Source organism: Artemia franciscana, chromosome 21, assembly GCF_032884065.1.
Source record: "Artemia franciscana chromosome 21, ASM3288406v1, whole genome shotgun sequence".
NCBI classification, from domain to species: domain Eukaryota; kingdom Metazoa; phylum Arthropoda; class Branchiopoda; order Anostraca; family Artemiidae; genus Artemia; species Artemia franciscana.
The window spans coordinates 587,118-613,692 of NC_088883.1; the positions used below are offsets into that span (position 1 = coordinate 587,118).

At 36.6% G+C, this 26,575-nt stretch overlaps 1 protein-coding gene across 3 annotated transcripts in view; it reads right to left on the reverse strand.

The window, feature by feature from the left end:
• LOC136041025 (microtubule-actin cross-linking factor 1-like) overlaps positions 1–26,575 on the reverse strand; it is a 215,312-nt gene that overhangs the window by 26,938 nt on the left and 161,799 nt on the right. For all 3 annotated transcript variants that reach the window (XM_065725545.1, XM_065725542.1, XM_065725541.1), the window contains 2 exons: positions 6,854–7,161; positions 56–404 (listed from right to left, as the gene is read on the reverse strand). The gene's annotated coding sequence lies outside the window, so the exon portion shown is untranslated. The remainder of the gene's footprint in view (positions 1–55; positions 405–6,853; positions 7,162–26,575) is intronic.

Consider the following 26,575-nt stretch of genomic DNA (forward strand, 5'->3'; position numbering starts at 1 on the left):
TTATGTTTAATTTGCATTTAAAGCCAATGTATGGATATTTGTTATGTATATTTACCTTCATTTCGTGTCTCCACCGTTGATTTGCTCGTTATTACGAATTCCGGGATCCCACTCATCGTCATCCTGGGTTGAAAAGTTGCGTTTTTGATTTTTATATTTCGCTTTTGTTCTAAGCGCAGGATGCCAAAATCAAATGTTTTAGGAAATACAACGAAGAGCAGCCTGCCAGTTTGGTCTACACACAATAGATATATTTTGCTTCCATGGCTTCCTCCTTTTTCTAACATGACTGCCTCAACATCATAAGCTTTGTCTGGTATTTTGTCCGCTGCCACAGACTTCACCGGCCATTTTACTGTTGACCGCCTGATCTCTTCTAGCCTACGTTTTACGGGAGTGGTCATCTGTAACGAAAACAAGATCTTTATAGTCGTGTCAAATTTCATTATTTGTATGAACCACTTGAAATTTGTCCTTTTATCTTGGGTTGCAGCATATTATATCTGAATTTCTAAGAATCAATAGATTGATTTAAAAGTAAAATCAAAGGCTTAATGCCAAGCGGCTTTGGCTCCATTTGAAAATGTAAAAACAAATAGAGGTGGGGGATACATATTTAAATTAAACTACAAAGAAATGTCTAAGTCACGGTATTGGAATGGTCAGTTTAGGGAGAACAAGGAATAGTGAATCCAGCTCAGACCTTCGTCTTTTTCCGTTTGCCCGGGACCTGGAAGAAAACTAAATACAGGAGAATTAAAACGTATTAGTGAAGCGATTTATTACAGTGAACAGGTGTCTCCATCGTTTCAAATTTTTTTGTCGAATAATTAATTCATAGGGAACAGATTAAAACGGGCAAATCACAGAAAAATCAAGGCTGGATTTCAAGCTTGAGAGCACCGTACCCGGATTGTGTATTCAGTATGGAAAAATTGCAAAATCACTATGACTAAAACGGTTGTAAAATCAAAGTATTTAGCAACGTAGGACGAAGAAATAACAATAAGAGCAATTTTCAACTTTCTCTGAACAGAAGACGAACTAACACACTTTTCTTACAGTAGTTCTGTATAGCATAAGAATTCGTATGTACTTTAAGGTCTCTTTTTCAAGCATTTTTAATCAATTAATTGCAAGTTAAAAGTCATGTTTTTCTGCCCTTCTTCCTTTTATTCAAGTCATTGTAAAAAAAATTAAATAATAATAACAAGAATAACAAGAGTCTTTCAGGTAGTTTGCATTTAATTATACTTTTATACAAATTTAATTAACTTTGTTTCTTTGCACATAATCATCATACGTTTGAAGTACCGCTAGGTTATACTCTCAGGACTGGTTCTTGAGAAAAACCATATTTTTCTCAAGGTTATCGACACACTCTTTGACTTCATCTATCCTTTCGATGATATCACGTTTAAGCTCCTCTACCGCTCCTTTTACTATGTCCATGATAGCCGAAGCACTTGGGACATTGGATGTTATAAGACTCGAGATTTCTACTAATCAAAGGGGGTCTGCTGATGTACCAGATTGCTTGCAAACCGGCCAGTACATCTGTACATCTGATTGGATAATTTCTGTTAGCGGTCTCGTTTAGGACCCATGCTTGTTCGCACAACTTTTTGGATTCATGCACTTGTCGGTATTTTCTTTATTTCTTATTCTGTGGCCAGCGTAAAAAGGATTGCAGTGGGAATGAAAACGCAGCACGAATGAAAACGCAGGGTGAATGAAAACGCAGCGCAAAATTAAAAATTAATCTCAGTCTTTGAATGGTTACTGGATTGGACCCGTGGGAAATGCAGATACCCGAATCGCCTATCCCCAGCAGTTTAAGGAAAGATGTCCAGCCGGTACCACTACGGCCCTTCGTGTTCGTTATTGCTCTCTTCTGCACAGGTTTCTCCAAATGAAGAAGATGAACGACTCAGTTTACGTAATCTGTGGATTTTTGGAAAAAAAACAAATACTTTGCAATAGGACACTGGCAACACTTTAAAATTAAAGTGAAGAACAAGAAGATGCACAACTCCCAAGAGAATTCAAAATGGATTAATTGACCTAGAAGTCTGAATATATAAAGTTCTAAATCTGTGATAGGTCGCTTAAATTAACACTTGGGGTACCACAAGATTAGGAATAATGCAAATAATCAGGAAAAAACAGTTTTGTCTCCGCTTGTTATATATTTATCCAGGGGTCAAATTTATGCAGCCACATGGGTTTGTTGTTATTATTTTCAGACATAGTCCTATAAAATAACCGTGTACACTAGAATCGATCGTTTAAACTTAACGAACATATCCCAATGGTTTTTCTTCTGATGACTTGACAATCGACAACAGAAAAAGGATGTTTCCAATTTTGTTTTGGAAGTTTTTCGTTTTAAAAATGTGATATAGGATGTTTGGTTGGGCACTTTCGTAGCTTAACTTGTCTGTGTCAGCTTTGTTGGTGTTTGAAAGATTATTTGGAAGACGCTGTTTAGTTCCAATGTATCCTGGTTTATCTTGTCAGTGTTAGCTTAGTTGGTATTATTTATAGTTGGTATATTTTTATTCGTCCTATTCCGAGATTTCTTAGTGATAGCACACTCCTCAAGCTAAAGAGCTGAACAGTCGAAAAACATCCTGGTTTCCTATAGTTTTATGTGTTGTTTAAAAGAAAAATTAAATCGTTTTTAAAACTGAGAAATATGGCGAATTAAACAAAATAGTCGCTGCAGAATTTTCGCTGGGTCCCGAAATCTTCTTTCCGATAATATACATCAGATTCTTCTTGTTGTTCAACATTAATCCTTAAAAATAAATTGAAAAACGTTAATAATAAGATATTAAAGGAATGAAATACCGACAAATGATTAGACGAGTTGACGGGGAAGAACACTTGAATAAATACACCACAAAAGCTAGCATAAGAGGGTGGTTGAGGGTCAAAAGATCAAGACGTATAGTATTCTAAAATAATTTCACATAGGTTAAAAAGACCGCATGCCCAAAATGGATATATGGATGGACGGATATATTAATTAAAGAATTTAAAAAATAGGATGAAATAGGGTCTTCACTTTGCTGATACGAAACCCCACACCTCTTGATGCTTAATAATCTAAAGACTCTACTGCAAGCGTTTTTCTTATACGGCACTCTGATTTTATCCTTCAAGATCTGGTCCACATGTGCTAAAACAAGTCTTTTAATTTTCATACCATCGTCTATTACGTTTAGTAATTAAAAGATAAGGTGGTTTTAAAGGGTTTTGATATCAATTTGTGGCAGTTTTAAGCAGACTCTAGTGGTTCTCTAGTGTCAATTAATCAGTTCTTTTTAAATTATTTCGATTAATTCAAGTTTCAAGAAGATTTTAGCCACTAAGATTGAGCCACTAGACAATTATTACACGATGACATTTCAGATGTCAGTCATCGCACAGAATATTTACCCCAAATTTCTCAAAATAGTCGTTGCAGAATTTTCTATAAGGATCTTCTATCAGATCATACACATCAGATTCTTCTTGATCATCAACATCAGATTCATTATGCTTTTCTGTTAAGTAGCAATTTGCAGCGCCTGAAATCTGAGGTATTAAGGAAAACAAGCTGGTATGAAATTGTTATGAAACTCAGTTTCAAGAACATTTCGACTGTGTCCTATTCCGATCTTTGTAAGTGATAGCCCCCTCTTCAAGCTAAAGAGCTGAACAGTCGACAAACAGCCAGGTTTCTTATAGTTTTATTTGTAGTTTCAAAATAGATTAAATCATTTTTTAAACTGAGAAATATGTCAGATTTAACAAAATAGTTGCTGCAGAATTTTTGCTCGGTCCCGTAATTGTCTATCCAATAATAAACATCAGATTCTTCTTGTTGTTCAATATTAATCCTTAAAAATAAAGTGAAAAAAGTTAATAATAAGATATCAAGGGAACAAAATACAGACAAAGGATTAGACGAGTTGACGGGGGGAGGAAATAAGAACACTTGAATAAATACACCACAAAAGCTAGCGGGTGAGGGTTGTTGTGGGTTGAAAGATCAAGACTTATAGTATTCTAAAATAATTTCACATAAATTAAGGAGACTGCACACCCAAAATGGATATATGGACTGACGGATATATCAATTAATGAACATAAAAAATGGTATGAAAAAGGTTTTTCTTTTTGATGATAGGAAACCCCACAAACATCTCTTGATGCTTAATAATCTAAAAACTCTACCGCAAGCGTTCTTTTTATACGGCACTCAGATTTTATCTGTCAAAATCTGGTCCTCATATGCTAAATCCAGTGTTTTAATTTTCTTACCATCGTCTATTAATTTTAGTAATTAAAAGATAAGGTGGTTTTAAATGGATTTTATATCAATATGAGGCAGTTTCAAGCAGACTCTAGTGGCTCTCTAGTGTCAATTCATTTGTTCTTTGCAATTTATTTCGATTAATTCAAGTTTCAAGAAGATTTTATGAAAAGACGTCTTATATTTGGGACGCTTTGTGACATCTGTTTGAGCAACTAGACTATTTTTACACGATGATATTTCAGATGTCAGTCATGGCAAAGAATATATACCCCAAATTTCTCAAAATAGTCGCTGCAGAATTTTCTATAAGGATCTTCTATCCGATCATACACATCAGATTTTTTCTTGATCATACGCATCAGATTCATTATGCTCTTCTGTAACGTAGCAATTTGTAGAGCCTGAAATATGAGGTATTAAGGAAAACAAGCTGGTATGAAATTGAGATGTAAAATCGAGCTATTGAAAACTAATTTTTGTTCGTGTAGATGACTCAGTTTCAAGCACATTTCGACTGTATCCTATTCCGAGCTTTTCAAGTGATAGCCCCCTCTTCAAGCTAAAGAGCTGAACAGTAGACAAATATCCAGGTTTCTTATAGTTTTATTTGTAGTTTTAAAATAGATTAAATCATTTTTAAAACTGAGAAATATGGCAGATTTAACAAAATAGTCGCTTTCAAGCAAGGTGCCAGTATGACGTTGGGTCCAAAACCAAAAAAAAATCTCAGAATAGAGCAAAACCGTCATACTCTAAATATTAGGTTTTATTGGGTAAGATCTCCTGATAAGAAATTGAAAGTTGCTTCATTTGCCCGATTTATGGGTCATATTTATGTGCTGAACTATTCGTTTAGTCTAATAGTCTGTATTATCTCGAATAACAAGGTCAAAATGGGACAAACTCAGCTTCTATGTATTCAAGGGTTTTTACGCTCCTCCTCCATTCACTCGTCTAACTATTGCGACAGCGTTGTTGAACCGTAGTTTTTCTTTCTTCTTTATATTCATTTTCTACTCGTTCAGATTCTCACTGTCGCATGTCTTTAACAACAAAAATCTTTGTTACTCAACTTTTTTGGCGCGTTCTGATTCTCGTTTTCAGTTATATGTTACATAAATTGCGATATACTTTGTTTTAATTGAATTTCGCTCTTTTTTGTTCTATCAAAATTCCATTTTTTAAGTTTCGGTTACTATTGAGCCGGGTCGGTCCTTGTTACCACGAACTTTTTCTTATCGAATAGAAATTAAATAAATAATAAGAGCAAACAAATATACAACAGGTCTTTTTCATCAATATTATCTTCATAGTTATCTTATTCGACAAATTCATCTTCAGAATTTTAATCCAAGTCATATGACTCTTTATCAAGCGCAAAATCAAATGCAGGTGATGCTCTAATGTCTGGGAAACTTATCGTCCTCTCAACTATCTGAAACTTCCCCGTGTTCTTAAGTTCTTCCTCAGACTCATTCTGACATCCGGAATTTAAATCTCTTGAAGAGCCCTTGGCAGCGTGAGTGCAAATGTCCTTATCAGAATAGTGAACAAAGCGATGATTCTCATCTTAACTCCTATAAACACGTCTTCTGTTGCACCATAAGCCTATAAATGTTAATGACTATTGAACTAATAATTACTGAATCTTTTACATTGTACGGTTTAGAATTCAAAACGAAATTTGATTCGAAATGTCTGGGGAGATACTAATAATGCCAGGGAAAAGATTTGCAACCGAGTAACAAGCTGTAATATTTTGAAGGGTTAGTTGTCCGCAAGGAGATTAAGCCGTGATCTTTTTGTACGTGCCATGTAACTACTCAGTGGGATACTAATAATGAACCTAACTTAAATATAATTTAACTGAAAAGATGCTACTGCTTGCAATTGAGCAATTAATTTATTAATTGACTATTTCGCTGCTATGTTATTCTAACTTGTATAATTAATAATTATTTTAAAATGTTTGTAATATTTAAATATTATTATTGTTTAAATCTTATTTTTTATTTTTTTTGTTTAAATACTATTTTAAAGAATATTTTAATAATCAATTAAAATGAAAAGTAACAATTTTCCTTCCAGAGTCTTTAGCTTACTTCTCGTCATTTCGAGTTGTCACGTAAGATTTGTCAAATCATAAAATGGGCCTACTCCTGCATTAGCCGGAAAAGTACACAGATTAACCCATCAATAACGCAAAAGAGACAGTATGTACTTACTACACCAATAATATGGGTTTCCATCATACCCATATTTGCAGCTACAGGTTTTAACACGGTCAACAGTTGTAGAGATGGTATTGAGGCCACATTTTTCAAATGAGCAGGGATTGATACAAATTTGATTCTTGCATGCCTTCTCAGAAGAACAATCCTTGTTTTTTCACAGCGGTTGTCTTCAAACATATTGAAACATATTGATATATTCAAACATATTAAGAACACATAGGGCTGATAAAAAATTTCTCTTTATCTCCTTTATGCCTGAGTCTTACCCATGAAACCCAATATTTAATAAAAGTACAAGGTCTAGATGTCTTACCACTTCCATCCGAGGCTTCCGTGCTAACCACACCATCTTATTATGATAATAATCCTGGTAACCACGAATGAAAAACATGGTATGGTCTACCATGAAAAACCAGAGGCTTTCATTATCCAAATGCAGAAGAGATGGCTACATTTTGTCCAAAAGATCAACTATAATGAAATCTACCATTTCCGTCGTGCATGGATAATTTTCAACAATTTTGGGACTGATGCTTTTTAATTTCTCGAAGAAATCCATGAGCAGTTTGATTCTATACTCCCTGTCGTTCGTCCGATGTTCATCGCTTTGAGATTCGGTTCCTACAAAAAGGAGTGACTTTGCTACTAAGGGGAAAGACTCTTTATTCTATTCTAGTGTGTAATCGGTAGGTTTTTTTTTTACAAATAAATTTTTTCTGACATGAATAGTAGAAACTAACAATAAATGACCATCATTGTATTAGCTAATTAAATAAAAAAACAAGTTTTTTAAATGAAAGTAAGGAGCGACATTATTGCTCCTTCGATCCAGCCAATAACGAATCAATACCTCGGTATATTGTATGATTTCAAACCACAGCTCGTCATAATTGCAATCCGCATTTTACTCATCCCGATCCACAAAGTACTCTTTAAGAAAAGCTACTGTTGACTTTTGGCAAGCTGGAACTGTAGGATCATTTCCTATAAAATCGGGGCTCTCACGTTTTTTTTAATTTCTTGATGAAATCCTTAAACATTTTAGTTCCATTCTTTTGTTGCAATTTAAAAAGTTCGTTCTGACTAGAGAGAAAAAGAGAGAGAGAGAGAGAGAGAGAGAGAGAGAGAGAGAGAGAGAGAGAGAGAGAGAGGGATCCGTACGTTTAAAAGCTACTGTAGCGTAGCTAAATCCATTTTTGTTCAATAAATCATAAATTAAAAAAAAAAAATCACACAATACGACTGAGCATTGAAAATTAATGGGAAGAAAGGCACAAATGAGTTGACGCAACGGTTAGTTCATACATTTGGGGGTAGAAGTTTATTTTGTAACCGAGTTTGACTATTGGGTGGGGCTGGTTCGGGTAGTAGTGATCGGTGGGTCATATTGGCCAGGGCAGCTTTTCTGAATTACAGAATCAGGTACTTAAGCTGGACTTTCAGTGGACATCAGTCTAATTGTCAGCATGTGTTTTGGTATTATTAAGGTTTAGTGTTAACGAGGCATTTTCTTCCGGAGTTCTTCCTTAGAATTAATATCCTTAATTACTTTTTCCTTAATTCCTTAGAATTAGGATTTTATATCAATTTGTTGCAATTTCAAGCTTTCTTTTCTTACTTTCTCTACTAGCCGCAAACCTTTTGGCATTAACTGTTTGAGCAGCTTCCTCGGCTGTTTCTTCTGCCTCTGTCGGATTTATACTAATATTTCTCTTTGAATTAACTCTTTGAGCAGCTTCCTCGGCATGCTTTCTTTTGGTAATTTCTCTTTGAGACGCAAGCCTGTTTTCACGCTGTTGTTGTGATTCCTCGGCACGCTTTCTTTTCTTACTTTCTCTGTTAGCCGCAAGACTTTTGGCATTAACTCTTTGAGCAGCTTCCTCGGCTGTTTCTTCTGCCATTGTAGGATTCATACATAAATTTCTCTTTGAATTAACTCTTTGATCAGCTTCCTCGGCTGTTTCTTCTGTCATTTTAAGATCTATACTAAAAATTTCTCTTTGAAACGCCTTCTTATATACTTATAATGACGTCATATACAAAGCCTTTGGCTTCATATACAAACATACAAAATACATACATGACGTCATAATGCTCAATCCTTATAATGACGTCAGTCGACAAACATGACGTCAGTCGACAAACAACTTATTTTTATATATATAGATAAGAAGGGTTGTCCCCTCCTCATTACGTAATTCCTTAGCCTAAAGCTGTTAGCACTTTTAAGAAACCTTCCTATTCTAATTGAAAAAACCCGTGCTTCAGTAAACGCTCTTAACAAATTTGGACAAACAGTCAAACTTTAGCGTAAAGAGCAAGGTATTAAGGATGGGACACCCTTCATAAATGGAGGGGGCAACCGTCCCTCTCATTTAAATCTCCTTCGGTGAAATTTAATCCAACGTAAAATAAACCTTCTGCCTGTCAAATTCCGTCCAGACAGTTCCATCCTCGCTGAGAATCTTCCCTCTGTAAAATTGCTTGCGGACGATTAAAACAGAAAAATTGTCTTTAGCATTCATTCATTTGAATAAGACTTAGATCTGTAGTTAGCTTCTTGATCATTCCAGAAATGCCCAGTTCCGTAGAAATTAGCATGAGGATGACGGCACTAGACCCGCAGTTCAAACCCGCGGTTTTCATCTCCATTTCGTGGCCCTTCAGGCAGGAAGCGCAATCGGGGTTAGGGGCATTAATATTATTTTCTAATCAGTTTCTCGATCGCTCCGTAAATGCTCCCTTTCAGTAGAAATTAGTATAAGTATGACAGCAATAGACCCTTAAGGTCCAAACCGACGTAGCTGAGTTCTGTTTTGTGGCCCTTCAGTCAATAACTACAATAGGGGGGCAGCCACCCTGTGCTTTTGCACACCCTTCCCGCTTAACTGCCCAAGATTTCTTCAGGTACCCATTTTGAGATGGATTGACCCTGGCTAAGCTTACAAAATAACACCACTGACCCCCGTCCGAAACCAAAGAACTAGCTATACCAGGGATCAAACCCGTGGCCATTGAACACAGAATTCTCAAACCAGCGAGCCAGCCACAGAGCCAGGACGGCATTATTTCTCAGAAACAAAAAGCTCGGAAAATTGCTCCGAAATAATCCCGCCTGAACATCTACACATGAAAAATTGGCAGAAACCGTAACACTTCCGGTTTGGCACTGATGTTTTCAATAATTTAGTATTTGCTATTAAAATAATTATAGTATTAAATTCTAGGAAAAAAGGTCAAGGATGCTACACTACACCCTTATGGCCTAACTCGGTGGTGCTGATATCCATCTCTAGGCCCTTCAGCCAGGATTTGCAATAGGGACGGAGGCTCACCATTTTGTGCTTTCGAAGACCCTTCCTGATTACCTTCTCCAGGTATCAATTTTGTCACCGGGTAGACTCTGGCTGAGCTAACAGAGTCACGCCACTAACCCCCGTCTAAAACCAAATATTGGATTAACAAGCTCTTCTATCAACAGAATCAAACACTGGCTCATAATCTATAAAACTGGGAACTAAAGGTGTTTCATAACTCAGGCACTTCTTAATTTTCAGCCTAAGATGAAAAATTTGGCTGACACATCCTTTACCTTTTCCAAAACCACACTTTCCTTCTCTTAAAACTTTGTCTACAGCATCTCTTAGTCTAGAAAGTATCTTATAACTAGGTAATTTGCTATCTACATAGACTCTATAATTATAATTACTCAATAATGCTGCATTGATAATTAAAACCCTCGGTCTTATCACATTCCTTAAACAGTGGTTTAATTTTGATTTTCTTATAATTCCCCTTTTCTAAAAATCACACTCATAATCTTCCGTAACTTATTTTTAACCTCAGATCCACCATGTTTAAAAAATTCATTCACCGAACAATCAGCACCTAAAGCCTTATTATTTTTTAATCCCTTTAGTACTGTCGCTAATTCTTTCACACAAAACAAATCTTACTTCACATCCAAGGTATCACAAAATTTTCTATTTTCTTGGTTATCTTTTCCTACAACTCTATCTCGGTTTAGTACATACTCAAAATGGTCTGCCCATCTCTCTTTAACTATTTTCTAATTGCTAATCGTGAACCCGTTCTTATCTTTAACTGGAACCAGTCCAGAACGACTATTCTCTTAATTTATAAACACACCAGTGTTCTCCACTTTCTTTTCATGCCTTATGTTGTCATATGATTTATCACTCAGATAGTTCTTATACAAGCCACTTCTCCTCACTATTAAGTATAAAGCTTTTTCACTAATATTCCTAGCTGCAGTCCTAACTTTCTTCCCTCGAAACCATCAGGAACTAACATATTGTTTTCCTAAAATAGTTCCATCCATCTTCCACATTATCAAATTTTCAATTCTCCAGTTTAGTATTCAACTGTTCTTGAAAAGTTTCTCTCACATTCTTATCTTAGAGTCTACTAACATCAGAACATCTCGGAAAGTGGTTACTCTTCCAAAATTTAAACTATAAATTGACCCTAGACACTACCAGATGATGATCTTTACTTTTAACATCAATAACAGCACTGCTATATACCCTAGTATCTTGTATTGGTCCTGCCAGTCTTCAGTTTACAATAACATAATTAGGTTCACTCTTACCATATCGTGAAGGCCACGTTAACTTACGGGTCATCTTATAACCGAACACCGTATTTGTTATAACTAGATTTTTATACCTACAAAATTGCAACAGTCTGTAGCCATTGCTGTATTACTTTCCTACATAAAACTTACCAAGACTAGGATCCAATCTATCCCTATTTACACCGACCTGAGCGTTAAAATCTCCTCACAAAAACACTATATTTCTACCTGGGAACCTGTCTTTTCCTTCCGTAACTGTAAGTAAAATTTATCTGAATCACTAGTATCTCCGTCTGTCGGCTTTAAGGGGCAACCCCCTTCTGGCTTTCGAGAAGTACAATGGGTTACCTAGTCTCAGGAATCCTGCAAACCAGATGGTATATGCCACCTCAAATTCACTAGAACATTTAATTATTATGTGACCAAGCAAAAATAAGAATGGTTGGCTCAACACTTTTTAAATGCTGATTTACATGCGAATCAGGCATGAAAAAGGCTAACAGTGATCTTGGCTTCATTTGATTTTTAACAGCTTAAGACTTGCTGCCATAAGCTGATTTGCATCCATTATTAAAATATTTAGCTTAAAATTAGGCCTATAGCAGATCAGATGTCTATACTTAATATTTAGATTTAGCTTAAAATCTACTATTGCACTTTTTTTCTCTGAGGAGCCACTTCATATGGATTGGGTGGTTGTTAAAAACGAAAACTCATTTTATTGAATATTTCAAGTTCTATTGTCCTCTTTAGGAGTCAAATGTAACCTGCATGCAGCCAGCCCTCCTCCTGCGCCCTTTTAAACTACCATCCCAAGTACACCCAAAAAATGTTTTCAAGATAGCCACTTTATTCAGACTAGTCTTAATGTCAAACAATTTTGCCTCTAGAAATGGCATGGTGCCCAGCAGTTTTTGGAAGACCATCAATATATGCAAATTGACCTTTCACTACATACAATGTTCATTATTAGGAAAGAGGGGGGGGGGCTCAGTTTGATCCAAGGTCTCCAAAAAGACTTGTGATATTATGGAGAAACTTTCAGGAGATGTCGAGATTCAAAACAAATTCAAAACACATCATTGACAAGCTGACTTGCTTTTGAAGGTGAGGGGTATGTCCCAGGTCTCTGATAAGGTTTTAAGATACTAAGGTAATACTTTCTACAAGGGTTAAGAGAGGAAAGGTTGAACAAAAGCAAGACACACTATGGCTTAAGTATAATTTTTTTCAGTAGGGAGTATCTGCCATATCTCAAAACGTCAAAAGCTTTATGTTGAAATTTTAGAGTGTTCTGAGGGCAGTGTTGAAAAATGACTGGGGCGCACACTTTTCTAAGTCTTTTCCCCCTAAATACTAATTAAAATTTTTAAATAACCATATTTCTCCAAGGAGCATAAAGCCAAAGACAAGGGATATGTCCTATATATTTAGAGCTTGAAGTTTTGTGATTATATCTTTGAATTCACAAGGGAATAGCGTGAACAAAGGAATTTCATATAAAAAGTATTGATATTATGTTGGGAGAAGTTTTATTTAGACTTTCCTATTTTTTACTAGGATTGTTTACCATGTGTTAATTTACAAGATCCTAATAGTCTACATAATCCAACAAGTCCTGTTAGCCTACAATGAATTAAGACTATTTTGTTCCACTTAACTTGACATCACTTTAGGAGAAGTTGGTGAATAGAACACTATATAATTTACCATATTTGGCAATTAATTAGTGTGGCATTTTGTCTTCGAAATCTGACAATAAATTCTGTGACGTCATTTCTTGCCATTTTTCTTCTTTATTTGTAAACAAAAAACTTCATGCTGATGATCATGACAAATTGACATTTGTCGGCTGAACGTTATTTTTCCCGCATTTTAAAGAAATGCAACACTATTTTTCCCATACCATGCCGCCACCTAGCAAAAATAAGGCCAAATCAAGTTTGAGATCAAAAAGGACGCATATAAGTCCGAAAAAGGGATCTAAAAAAAGTCTTGCCTCCGATATTGCATTACCTAATAATTCTCATGCCATTCTTTGTGATGGGCGTGACAGGTGGATATGTATTGAGAGTCTAGACATGCCTAAACCTGAATATCTGCTTATCACGAAATTCTCCCGACATGTAAATATTTTTATCAAGTGCCCAGCATGTAAAAATCCATCAACATCAGTTAACACTCAAAATCCAAGTGTTGAGACTATCGTACAAGCTACAATAAATAGTATGAAAAATGAGATCATTGACAAAATCCCATCTCAAGCGGCATTTCTGGAAATTGATCACTCATCCTTAAAAAACTTGGAAAAATCACTAAAAGCTGTGATCTCGCAAACTATCGGCGAGATAAAAGCACAAGAATCGTTCCTAGAAACCCAGGTGTTTGAAAAATACTTGCTCTCTGAAATATGCTCTGAAGTCCAGACGGTAGTTCTTCAAGAGACAACAAGTATCAAAGCCAATTTTACCCAGCACCTTGATAGCAAGATCCAGCGCCTTTTCATTCCGAAGAAAGGGACAGGCAACGAAGATCCCTTAACATAGTTGCGTATGGAGTCCCTCCACAACCCAATGACCAGCTATTCATCAAGTCTTATCTTGGTCAAATGTATAAGCTCAGAGAATTCATGTCAATAATGTGAGAAGACTGCCAATCCCTACTAACTCTTTGCCATCTACACACCTTCCTCCTATCCTTTTTAATGTCCCGAGTCTGGATATCAAAAGGTCAATCATCAACCACCTCCGCGAAGTCCACAACGATATAACGTTTCATGGTGATGCAAACAAGACAGAGAGAAACAGGAGAAAACCTTAATGGAGAGCTGAAAGGAAGAACAAGCTCAGGTGAGCCTAGAGTTATGATCTTCAAGGGCCAAATCGTTCCAAAAAATGAGGCTGCTCATCGCGGTTGGAAAGCCCCTACCAGGTCCCCTCTAAATCAATCCGAGATAGGAGATAAGATAAGATATTTATTTCGAAAAAATCACTATCACAAGCCCTCAAAGGGCCGAATTCGGACTTCGGAGTCGACTAATAAAACACACAAAGCAAAAAACACAAAGCTAATAATAATAAATAATCAAATTATGAGTAAAAAAAAATAAATAAAAAAATATATAAGTCAGAAAAAAAAGGAAAGGGGACAAAAAAAGTATAATAACACAGAAATGAACAAGAAATAAACATATATATCTACAAATTAAAAGGGACACTAAAAAAAGTCCAAAAACTCACAAAAAAAAGAACGAAGCATAAAACACACGAAAAACACATATGAATTAAAAGGGAAACTAAGCCAAAACAGCGGGAGGCAAGCAAATTAGTGTAACGACCTAAAGCACCTCACAAAAAAAAGAAGGGGGAGGAGAAACTAGTTGGCTATTTTATTTATTTTTTCTGTGATGAAGGGGACAAAGGTTTTTTCATATCTGGAAGTAACGCAGCGAATGGGAGACAAAACTGGGATAGGCTCAGAAACAGCTCGAGGCTGTCGTAATCTGGATGGTGAGTGACGTTTGGGGAAAATACTTGCCGTCCGAGGGTTCGTTATTGCATTTTTTGAAAAACGGAGGCACAACGACGACCTCCTTCGCTCAAGGGTTTCCAAACTAGCTTTTTTTTAGGAGCAGAGAGTAAGGCACCTTGCCTTCTTTGAAAATTATTCGCAAGGCTCTTTTTTGGATTGACTCAATTTTGTCTGATTCTTCACGGGAGATGCCCGGGTGCCAAACTGGACAAGCATATTCAAGATGCGGACGGACAAAAGACGTGTACAACCTTAAGGAGTGAGAAGGGGGGACGCTATATTTATTTAGGAGCTTAAGGAGGGCGATAGACGCATTAGCCTTATGGATAATATCTTTAACGTGGATATCCCATTTTAAATTTGAAGAAATTGTGCCTCCAAGTAATTTAACCGAGGATGCATAAATTTCAGGAGGGGATAGGATTAAGAAAAAAGGGCGAGGATTTGAGGAAACAAATCGGCATTATCATGGACTTAGAGGGGTTTATGGTCATATCTAGGTCCAAAGCCTCACTTCCAATTTCATTGAGAATACTCATAGGGTCACTTAGTAAATTTCTGAAGCAACTTTCAACAATCGTTAGGTCATAAACAAATTTCCAACGGTCAGGAACTTCCTTCGCAAGGCTGTTAACCATGACTGAAAAAAGGAGGGGGCATAGGAGAGTTCTTTGGGGTATGCCATTGTAGATAGGGAGAGAATTTGAGTAATGGTTCTGGTATTTAACCACCTGTGATCTATTTGTTAAAAAGGAGGCAACCAATTTTACCAGTAAGGGATCGATATTGAACTCGCTTTCTAGTTTCTCAATTAAAATATTGTGGTTAACAAGGTCAAAGGCTTTCTGAAGGTCAATAGAAATTAAGTTTAGCCAGGAGTTAGGTTTTTCGAGGATTTTCCCGATGTGGTCAATAAGAGAAACGAGGTAGTGGGAAGTAGAAGTTGATTTTAGGTTTACAAATTGTTTCAGGTCAGTAAGAGGTAGAATTTTTTCCTTTAGCAAATCTGCAAGGAATCCTTCATACAATTTTGAAAATAGGAGTAAGCGTAACAGGTCGAACGCCATCAAAGCCAGGCTTTCCGTTTTTCTTTTTCAAAGGGGTAATAAAACCCTGTTTCCAAATTGTTGGAATTTGTCCAGACTTAGTAATTTCGTTAAACAGGACAGACAAGGGCTTAGACAGGAAGTCACCGAAGGCTCTAATAAGAGGAAATGGGATATCCAAAGGACAAACACTTGTCTTTCTTAGTTTATTAATTCTTCTTTCAATCTCAGACGGGGAAACAGTCGGGAAAAGAAGGGATGGGGCTCCTATTGATAATTGGATTGGCAATGCTGGAAGGCTCTGGACAATGGAAGCGAGAAATTTATTTAGTCTATTTGCAGTAACATCAGGGGGCTCTGGTAAGTTGAAATTAAGCTGGTCAAGAGTCCTGCCAAATAGCTTTTTAACCTCGGAATACCAGTTTTTTGGCTTATTAGTGAACAATTCTTCGATCTTATTTTTGTAGTATGATCGTGCCAATTTACGAATTTCTCTTTTAATTGATTTTCTTAATATATTGGGTTTATCGAGTTTACCATTTTTAAACAGCTTCAATTTGGTTCTAATTAGTGTTTTTATTGTTTGATTAATAAAGGGTTTGTCACTTGAGCACCTTTTAAACCTTTTTTCTGGGAAACAAATTTGATATTTATCAATTAGCTTTTTATGAAACGTGGCTGTTTTCTCATCAAGGTTTTGTAAGCTATAAATGTCGGACCAATCTTCAGTACTCAGCCACATACCAAAAGAAAGAAGACTAGAATTTTGAAGGGGACGGTAAGTGCTATAAGTCTTTGAGAAAGTATGCTTAAAAGTTGAGGAGGGGACAAAAGAATGGAAAGATGATAACTCCCACCTAATGGGGGTAAAGTTGAGGGAGGGGTGTAAAAATTATACATATTAGTTAAAATAACATCAAGAGAGGTATTTCCCCGAGTCGTCAGTGTTTTAACAATTTGCTTTACTTTAAGTGAAGCACAAAAGGAATCCATTTTAAGGTCGTTTGCATCGCCAACTAAAAAAAGGCCAGCATTTGGGTACTTAGAAATAACAAAATCAGCACTTGCCTGTAATTGCTGGATAAAATTACGTTTTGACTCGATATTTTGATTTGGGGAGTAATAGAAAACAGCTATTACAATAATACTAAATGGACGAGGGAGTACTTTTGGTGTAACAATTAGCCACAGGATTTCATCATACTCGGATAAGTTAGGGACTTGAATAACCTTTGGGTAAAGGTGACTCTTAGTAAAAAACAGAACTCCGCCACCTTTTTTCCCGAGTGGGTGGTCCGAAGGACGGATTTTAATAAACTCTGAATAATTTGTCAGGTGTAGGGACCCTCGGTCATGGGATTGAACTTCAGTAACAGCTATAATATCTATCAAATGTGATTCTGAAACCACCTCGAGTTCAGTAAGCTTTTCAAAATTAAGACTTTCAGCATTAGTAACTAAAAGCTTAGGAAAAACACACCGATTGGGGAATCGCGACAGGTAAACTTTATGGGTTTGACAATTTCCTGGGGGCAGGGTTTTAATTTAATTTTATTATGCTTTGGAGAAGAGGGGTAAGGGAAGGATTTGCTTTGGGGATTTGGATGTGGGGGGACGGGCAAGGATATGGACGAAGCACGAGGACTTATTATATGACAATTATTGGACGGAAAAAGTCTCAGACCTGAGTCAAGTTTACAGGGTAGGCACGAGGGATGAAACGAATGGGCTGGGGGTGGGGTTTCGTAAGGTGCTGGGAAAGGGGGGCTGGGTGGGAATAGTGATTCATGTCCGTCAAGAAATTGCTGGTTTGCGGCGGAGTAGGGAGGGTATGGGGCAGCATACTGTAAGGGGGAAGGAAATATGACTTCTGTATACGGAGAGGGAGAGGAGATAACAAGGGGTAAGGGGGGGGGAGTATGTAATCGGGAAGGGTTTATTAATTGTTGATCTGAGAATGCAGGGGGATAAGAATGAAAGTCGACAGGAACCTGACCAAGGCTAGGAGGGGGTCGTGAGTGCCTTCGACGCTGCCCTAAAAAAGGTTGGGTTTTAAACCTACCCGCCGCGTCTGATGATACATGAGCAAAATTACACGACTTAAAATGCTTAGTAGATTTAGCAGGATTAAGGTGGCTTCTGGGCAGCCCAGTTTTGTGGAGCCTACTACGACCTTTAATTGGCGATTCAATATGAGCTTTTGTACAGCCAAAGCACCTTCCACTTGAAAACTTTTTACAAATATCAACATGGGGGTATTTACACAGATTATTTGTACAACGGCTAAAAACAAAAAATTTACAAAAGTGTAAATATTTACAATTATTAGAAATACATCTACTATCTAAGAAGTTAAAACACACATTAGGTTTATTACGCGTAAAATCATTAAGCTCATTTTTTTGAATATTTGATTGCATTGTGTAAGAATTTCCGCTTGTCAGTTCAACTGCATTGTCACTTTTCAAAGATGTGTCGTTAACACTGGATTTCAACAATAAATTATCTTCGGTTGAAGCGAGGTCAGTATGATTAGGTTGCGTAACCTTTTTCATCCCTTGAGAAAATTCTGACGAAGGAAGTTCACTAGCCCTTGCTTGATGAACCGAAGAGTTTTGGTAATGAATATTTGCGGAAGTATCAGCTAAATGAGGAATTCTGGGCTGTGTAGGGGAATTTAAAGTATGTAAACCTTCAACAATTGCGAGCTGAAAACCGACTTTTAACAATTTGATTTCTTTGTCCTTGAAGAGATTACTATTCTGGCGCTCGTAAAGATCAGACAAGCTATCATAAAGAAATTCGAGATTAATAATCCGTTTCTTGAGATTGACGATTTCTGCATCTTTTTTTTAGGCAATCTTCACAGGTATGGGGCTCAAACACACTAGCCTTTTTTGCAATGCACGTGACTTCATCTTTACTGGAGCAAGAAATTTGTGGGGTAATTTGGGGTTGATGGTAGGTGGTAATTTTTGCAGAATCAATCGATCCAGGGGAACTATTTGTTTCATTATTCGAAACACGAAGTATGGATGGGGAATTAACAATACCAATTGGAATGATCACTTCCAGTTGATTATCCTTGGAATTAGTTGAATTTTCTTCAATAGAAATAAGGTGAGGCTTTTTAACCTCGGGTGGTTGGATCTCTTCAGGTTGGTTATCGTTGGTAATAATCTCGTCATTTACAACCATTGTTGATCGGCACTGTACGCACAACCATTTAGGGTTTTTTAGGCGACTACTTTTTGTGATGCCAGCACAAGCTGGGTGCAACCATGCATTGCACTTAGAACACTGGAATGACCCAGTTCCACATTTTCTGTAGCAATCATTACAAGGATGGGACATTCTAGGCTAAGGAACAAAAACGAGACACAGACCTTGAATTGGAAACTACATCTTCAACTGAAACCTGGTTGCCAAAGCCAGGATTAGCACTGGTACTTGCTAGAGAAAAGTTCAACAAGGCTGATCTCGCGTCTTCACTTAAAAATCACAGGTGTCATTTATTAAAAAAAAGATGGAAAACTAGTTACGTCATCACCTCTTCAAGTAAATAGTTTTGTCTCTCCATTGCCTCGTTTTATTTGTCGTTTTGATAGACCGTCAGTTGATATTTCTTGTGAAGCTTCATCCAATCCTTCTCCAAACGTTTCTCGTGTCCATCTAAGTGTTTTTTCTGCTGATGATAATTCAAATGATCAATCTAAAAATTTGTTTGTGTCATGTCAGAGTTCAGTAGATTCAAGTTTAGGAAATGACATATCTGAAGTTACCTCTGAGTCTCGACAGCCAAATATCCTGAGTCAGAAGCCATGACTCGTTAATAATCAATGGAGATATTAGTTTTCCTGCAATGGATTGGGTTGAAGAAACTGGATATTCTTCTTCTAATGGTCGAGACTCACCTTTTTTATCTTGCCTTTCAAATAATTTTCTTCATCAGACTATTGATAATCCTACAGGCTATAGACCTGATCAGAATCTTTTGCTGTTAGACCTCGTCATATTGCATGATCCTGATTCCCTCATTCAAAATGATTATTTGCCACCAATTGCCAGTAACAATCACCTAGTTTTTCTGTCGGTGTTGTCCCTAAATAGTCGTCCTCAACCTCAATTTTGTCCTTAAACTTTCACCGACTATGAGGCAATACAGCAGAAACTTTTATCTGCAAACTGGTCAAAGCTTATCACTTGTGACATCAATGAATCTTAGTTAAATCTCAAAAATACTCTTTTTGCTCTTGAAAAGAAACACTCCAGGGTTATTTTAGGAAAATAGCCTAAAACACTTCCCTTCCTCACTAAGGAAGTTAAGAAGCTGATTAACCAGAAATCTAGAGCTTGGAAACTGTTTATGAAGAAGAGAAACCAGGACACTCTGTCAATTTACAAGGCAGCACATAATTGTGTAACAGATTCTGTCAAAAAACTGAAATAGGCTTTTGAAGAAAAATTAGCTTCTGACATCAAGTTGAACCCAAAGTCTTTCTGGAGACATGTCTCTGCTAAAAATCCAAATCATCATACTGTTCCTGAGCTTGTTGACCATGGTGTACTACACTCATCTCCAATAGATAAGGCTGACCTTCTAAATTCAAAATTCGCTCCTGCCTTCACCCAAAACTCAGGTACCTCCTCACCAGATCTTCCATTGTATGGTGCTTTTTCCCATGCCTGATCTGTCAGTAAGTGAACTAATAGTTTTCAAAAGCCTTGGAAAGCTTGATGTAACTAAGTCAAAGAGACCAGACAGTGCTCATCCACATCCTCTTAAGGAGTGTCGAAAAGCTCTCAGTTCCCTGTGCATGTTGTTCAAGATATCTCTTCAAAATTGAGAAATACCGTATAATTGGAAAACATCTTGTATAGCCCCAATCCATAAGAAAGAACAAACAAAACTCTGCAGAAAATTACAATCCTATAAGCATCGCTTCTGCAGTTGCTAAGGTGCTTGAAAGATTTGTTAACAAAAATCTAATTGAACATCTTGAGGTCAATAACATCACAACATGGATTCAGATCTGGTAGATCTGTGGACACTAGCCTCATCCACACATATGAATTAGTGACTACACTGCTTGATAAGGATCTTCCCGTCAACATGATTCGACTTGATCTGTCCAATGTATTTGACAAGGTTTTTCATGAGTTCTTCATAGTCAAACTGAAGGCTACAGCTGTCAATGAAGATTTTGTACAGTGGATTATGGGGTTCCTATCTGAAAGATCACAGATTGTCAGAGTTTTTGATTCACAAGGAGCTCCTCATTTCTCTTCTCCCTCAACTGTATTAAGTGGCCTGCCCCAGGGCACTATTCCTGGATCAACATTTTTCAACTTCTATGTCAACGATTTACCCATCCTTCTTTCAAATCTTATTACCCTTTATGCTGTTGACTCAAAACTAGTTGAAAAATTGGCTACTCCCTCTGATGAGGAATCAATTCAAACAGATCTTGACAGTGTAGGAAGATGGGCTAACATGTGGCTCCTTGCTTTTAATGTTGACAAATACCACGTCATTCATTTTGGCAAACAAAACAAGCATCATAAATATATCCTTCAAGACTTCCTTTCTGCTGTTTCCGTTGAAAGAGATCCTGGGGTTATTGTTGATCAACAATTAAATTTTAGCAACCATGCTAAGTCTGTCTCATCTTCTTCAAACAAATCCCTCAGTATCATAAAATGACCCATATCCAGCCAACACCCAAGAGTTCTTATGAAGTTATATAAGGTGCTTATATGACAACGTCTGGAGGTCGGAATGTCATTGGCAGCCCCTTTTTAAATCAGATAAGAAGCTGCTTGAAAATGTCCATTATCGTGCCACTAAGTTGGTTAGCAGAATGAATAAATTTTCATACAAAGAAAGACTACACCGTTTGAAGCTGCCAACACTGAAATACTGAAGAAAAAGGGGTGATATGATTTTAACCAAAAAATCCTTCTTAAGAACACTTCCCAGTCTCTTTGAACAGCCCTTGCATTCTGGTACTAGAGGATATTCAATGAAGCTCCCCATGTAGCATTCGACAAGCAGACATAGAAGTCATTTCTTTAGCCAAAGAGTCGTCAATCTGTGGAATCAACTGAGGAAACAGTTTCTGCAACTTCAACTGACATGTTCAAATCCCACCTTGATAAGGAATGGCTCTGCAAGGAGTTCTTTTACAATTGGGAAGCTGCAGAGTCCTACACAAGGGTATAGATCAACAGCCACAACCTAGACCAAAGGATTTTTTTTTTTCATCACCGGGGCATCACCAGGATGGGAAACTATTATATTGCTCCAAGCTATGATTTAAGGTAATTTAAGGTAAATACAGAATATATTATGTGGAAAAGGGGGAAATATATGATCCTGGTTGTGACCAGATAGGCTAAGATATTAAAATATAAATTCAGGATACTTGGCTTAAATCCAATCAAAGCTTTGAGATAGCCCGTTATCAGAATATCTAAGAGGTCAATAGTAATGCTTACTTGATCATATTCCATTCCTGGGGCAAGCATTGTAAATCATCCATTTTTTTTTTTTTATTATTTACACATAGAATTTACAAGTGGGATGGCAGGGATATTTTTATTTTCGGTGGGTTTGACAAGGCTAAAGGTGTCTGAGTTAAACTTTAGCGAATCTTGACGGGAATATTGGACTAAACTAAAAGACACTAAGTACATCCAGTTTACAAAAACAATCGACTTCAGTATGTCAGGAACAGCAGAAGGTGGTAAGCTAAATATTCAGGAAATATTAAGAAAGATGATGTCTACCCCAAACACACGCAACATTAAGTTGAAACTTTCAGAACACAGTGAAAGGGTGTAGAAGGCAACTATTGGGCAGTCCCAATGCCCTTATCCTTTTGTTATGTCCTAAATAATGACTGATACAAATTTGAGATAGACCTTTCTTCAGGATAAAACCTAAATCATTAACTATACTTCCAGGGATCACATATGTGATTCAGAAAGCTTTGTTCAAGGATTGTGAATTATGCCCTTTGTGTTTTCTTTGCATATTATAATTATTGATGAATGATAATTTCATCTCCATTCTTTTTGCAATTTATTTTCATTTTGACTTCAAATGCTAGCCAGACTGATTTGGACATTCAATGCTGAGGTTAAGTCGACCGGCTTCACAACGAGACCTGAGGTGGTAGTATGGGTCTGTGATGTGCTGGCAAGGGGTGGTTAGTTGCCACCCATTGTAGTGGTGTCCTGTACCACTTAATTATTTGTGATAGTTAAAGGACTACTGTAACATACAGGCCTACAATTCCACCCTATAAAACTCAGGACCAAATTCTCATCTATTTTCCCTTAAGAAAATTTCAAAATAATATCCTTTAGTCTATATCCATTTAACGAAGATTTTAAAGTTAAATTCTTTATTCTATAAAGTACAGGCTTTGAGCATGCTTTCTATTTGTTTGTTATTCTTACAAGGGCAAACAAAAGTGTTCCTTTTTGGACTAACCAATAAGAATCTAGTTTCTACAAAAAAAGGTCAACAAGTTTATTTGACCTCTGCGCCAAATAAGAAAATCCTGGTTATTCCAAAAAGAAATGGCTTATTATGGGAGTGGGAAATGCTTGTTTGGTTGCGAAAGAACCAATTGCGCATTAAATACAGGATTAGCACCCTCACTGAAAAATTTTTGTCGGGAGAAATGGTTCTAACATCTAGACAGGATAGTCAATTTGTGGAACAACCAAACCTTTGCTTAAGTTGAAGTACCTTATCTGACAATTTGTACTGAAATAAATCTATTGTTTGTTAATCGTCCTTGTTTGTGAATCTAAGCACCAGGCACAGTTTCCATAGTCTTTAGGTATGTTCTCAAGGGAATCTACACAACATAGGAGACCCAAATATTACTAAGATGATTATTTCACCCAAATCATTGGGGATTATGGGATTATTATCTGTGTCCTTCTGTTCTAATTCCTCAACTACTTAGCTCCCATGATATAATCTTGTATTGAATAACCCCTATGTTATGCCGACGTTAAGCTCCCAAGACTCATAGAAAACTCCAAGCAACATCACTCATAAATAAAACCCCTCAGTACCATCACTTATAAATAAAGGTGTCGACATGATTTCAATTATAGGAGTATAATTTAAATAAGGTACTCACACGTAAACCCATTTGTTTTTCAAGTGCTTTATATTAATATGAGGTGTAGGAGTATAATTTTAAAAATTATAGGAGTAAGAACAAAAATAATAATGAAAAATACACGATGTAACACTATGGATGTGGTTAAATATTAATTTTGTGGTAAAGGAATTATAAAAATGACCTTTAATAAACAATAAAGAATTTTAAGGAAACATAAAATTTAAAAGAGATTAGTCGGAATGATGAGGGCATCATTGTAATCTTGTATTGAATAACCCCTATGTTATGCCGACGTTAAGCTCCCAAGACTCATGGAAAACTCCAAGCAACATCACTCACAAATAAAACCCCTCAGTACCATCACTTATAAATAAAGGTGTCGACATGGTTTCAATTATAGGAGTATAATTTAAATAAGGTACTCACGCGTAAACCCATTTGTTTTTCAAGCGGGAAGGGGGATTTGTAACATACAGGCCTGCAATTCCCGTATAAAATTCAGGACTGAATTCTTATTTATTCTCCCTTCAGAAAATTTTAAAACACGATTCTTTAGTCAATATCCATGCATAAATTCGAAGATTTTAAAGTTAAATTCTTTATTTTATAGAATACATACTTTGAGCATAATTTCGATTTGTTTGTTATTTTTGCAAAGGCAAAAAAAGTGATCCTTTTTGGACTAGCCAATAAGAATCCAATTTCTACGAAAAAAGTCAACTAGTTTATTTGACCTCTGCGCCAAATAAGAAAATCCTGGTATTTCCACAAAAGAATGGTTTGTTATGGGAGTCAAAAATGCTTGATTGGTTTTAAAAGCACAATACCCTTTTTGGAGGTCAACTGCGTATTAAATACAAGATTAGCGCCCACACCGAAAAACTTTCGTCGGGAGGAAAGTTCAGTTTTTGAGTTAGTCAAGTTCCAACATCTAGACAGGATCGTCAATTTTTAGAACAACCAAACCTTTACTAAAGATGAAGTTGATGTACCTGATCTGACAATTTGTATATAAGTATTGAAATGAAAAGGTTGTAAAGAGAATCCAATGTCATGTAGGATCAGCAATGGCTCAATGTTATTCATGGCAGTATGACAGAAATTTTCGACGCTTTACCAAGTGACATTAAGGAATTTGACAGTTCAGATCCTGCCATGTTTTCTAAGCTTGAAGATTTCCTTATGAGTACTTCTCCAGGCATTTCGGTACCATTTAAGCTTGAATCTGACTTTCAGGAATCTGGCTCCATATCTACTTATGAACAAGAAGCAGTGAAGAAATAAGATCTAAAAGATCGTTTGAAAGGCGAGATGAAGAAAGGACAAGAAAAAAGGAAATATTGAAGGAAATGATGATGAACCTTGTGAAAGTGAAAACAAGCTGTGGAATATTTGCCAGTTGCCAAATAACAATCAGTTTTTGGTTTGTTTTGACTGTTGTGATGAGTTGTTTCATGGACTATGCGTTGGAGTTATTAGGATTCTTGGCGAAATAACTGAGATATAAATTTGCCCTCTCTGTAGAGAAAAGCCAGAGAAAAGTGGAGGAAAACAAAGACAACAACAAAACAGCCGCTAGCCATCCAGCAAACACTCTACAAAACAGTTGAAGTTGCCAGATCCATGGAGGAGTAAGGATTCTACCTTTTCAAAGCGTATAGGGATAAAAAACAAAAAAGGGCAATTCAAATCAAGGATCAGAAATTAAAACGAATACTCCGGTAGCAGCAAAGAATCATGACAGTACTTCCTTGATACCAAAAGATAATGGAAAACAAGCTGACAGATTTGGTAAAAACCTCTTTTCTAATGAAATAATCAGAAGGCTAGCACTCAGAAAAGATAAAACTCTAGCAAAAAATGATGCTCGGCCAATATCAAAAACCAAAAGGGGGTCAAAGAATAGCGAAGACGCTTCTAGTGAAGATTCTGTGTCTGAAATGACTACGGGACGCAAAATGCATGGCATCACCTATTCCAAAAAAGGCTTACTTTTGCAAGATGACAAGCCTTATCGTCAGTTTCTGGTCATTGCTCCCCAGTCAGTTAACCAAGATAGATTGCATATTCTGGTTAATGTGACAGATGGATTGGACAGTTTTTATAGGAAAGGAGAATATCTCCGAGTCATCATAGTGTGATGTTCGTTACAGTTTACAGCACGACAGGCGCAGCAGCATATCCAAAGGAAAACTGCACGGTCTGGATTGCAATCTTTTTGACTGCCTTGGTTATAGACTCATTGTCAAATCCAACTCTGATAAGATGTAAGTGGGGAAGAACTATCTGTGATTTTAAGTTCATTTTTATATTGTTACACTAGCTGTTGGTGTGTAACCACCAACACCTAGTTGGAGGGGGCGCTTGGCGCCCCCCCCCCACATGCGTAAGTCGTTACGCGCCATATTAGCTACGCGCCATTGTAGTTGTGTCCCTGTGTTCCAACTGTGAATATAGATAGATATATATATATATATATATATATATATATATATATATATATATATATATATATATATATATATATATATATATATATATATATATATATATATGTATGTTTTAACTACGTAAAACTTGCAAATATACAATATTCTTCGCTGTCCAATTGTCTGTGCATATAAATAGATTGTCTGGTTTAACGACTCTTGAACATACAACATAGAATTGTCAATGGGAAAAACAATCCGTATTCAGATCTATACCGCATTTTT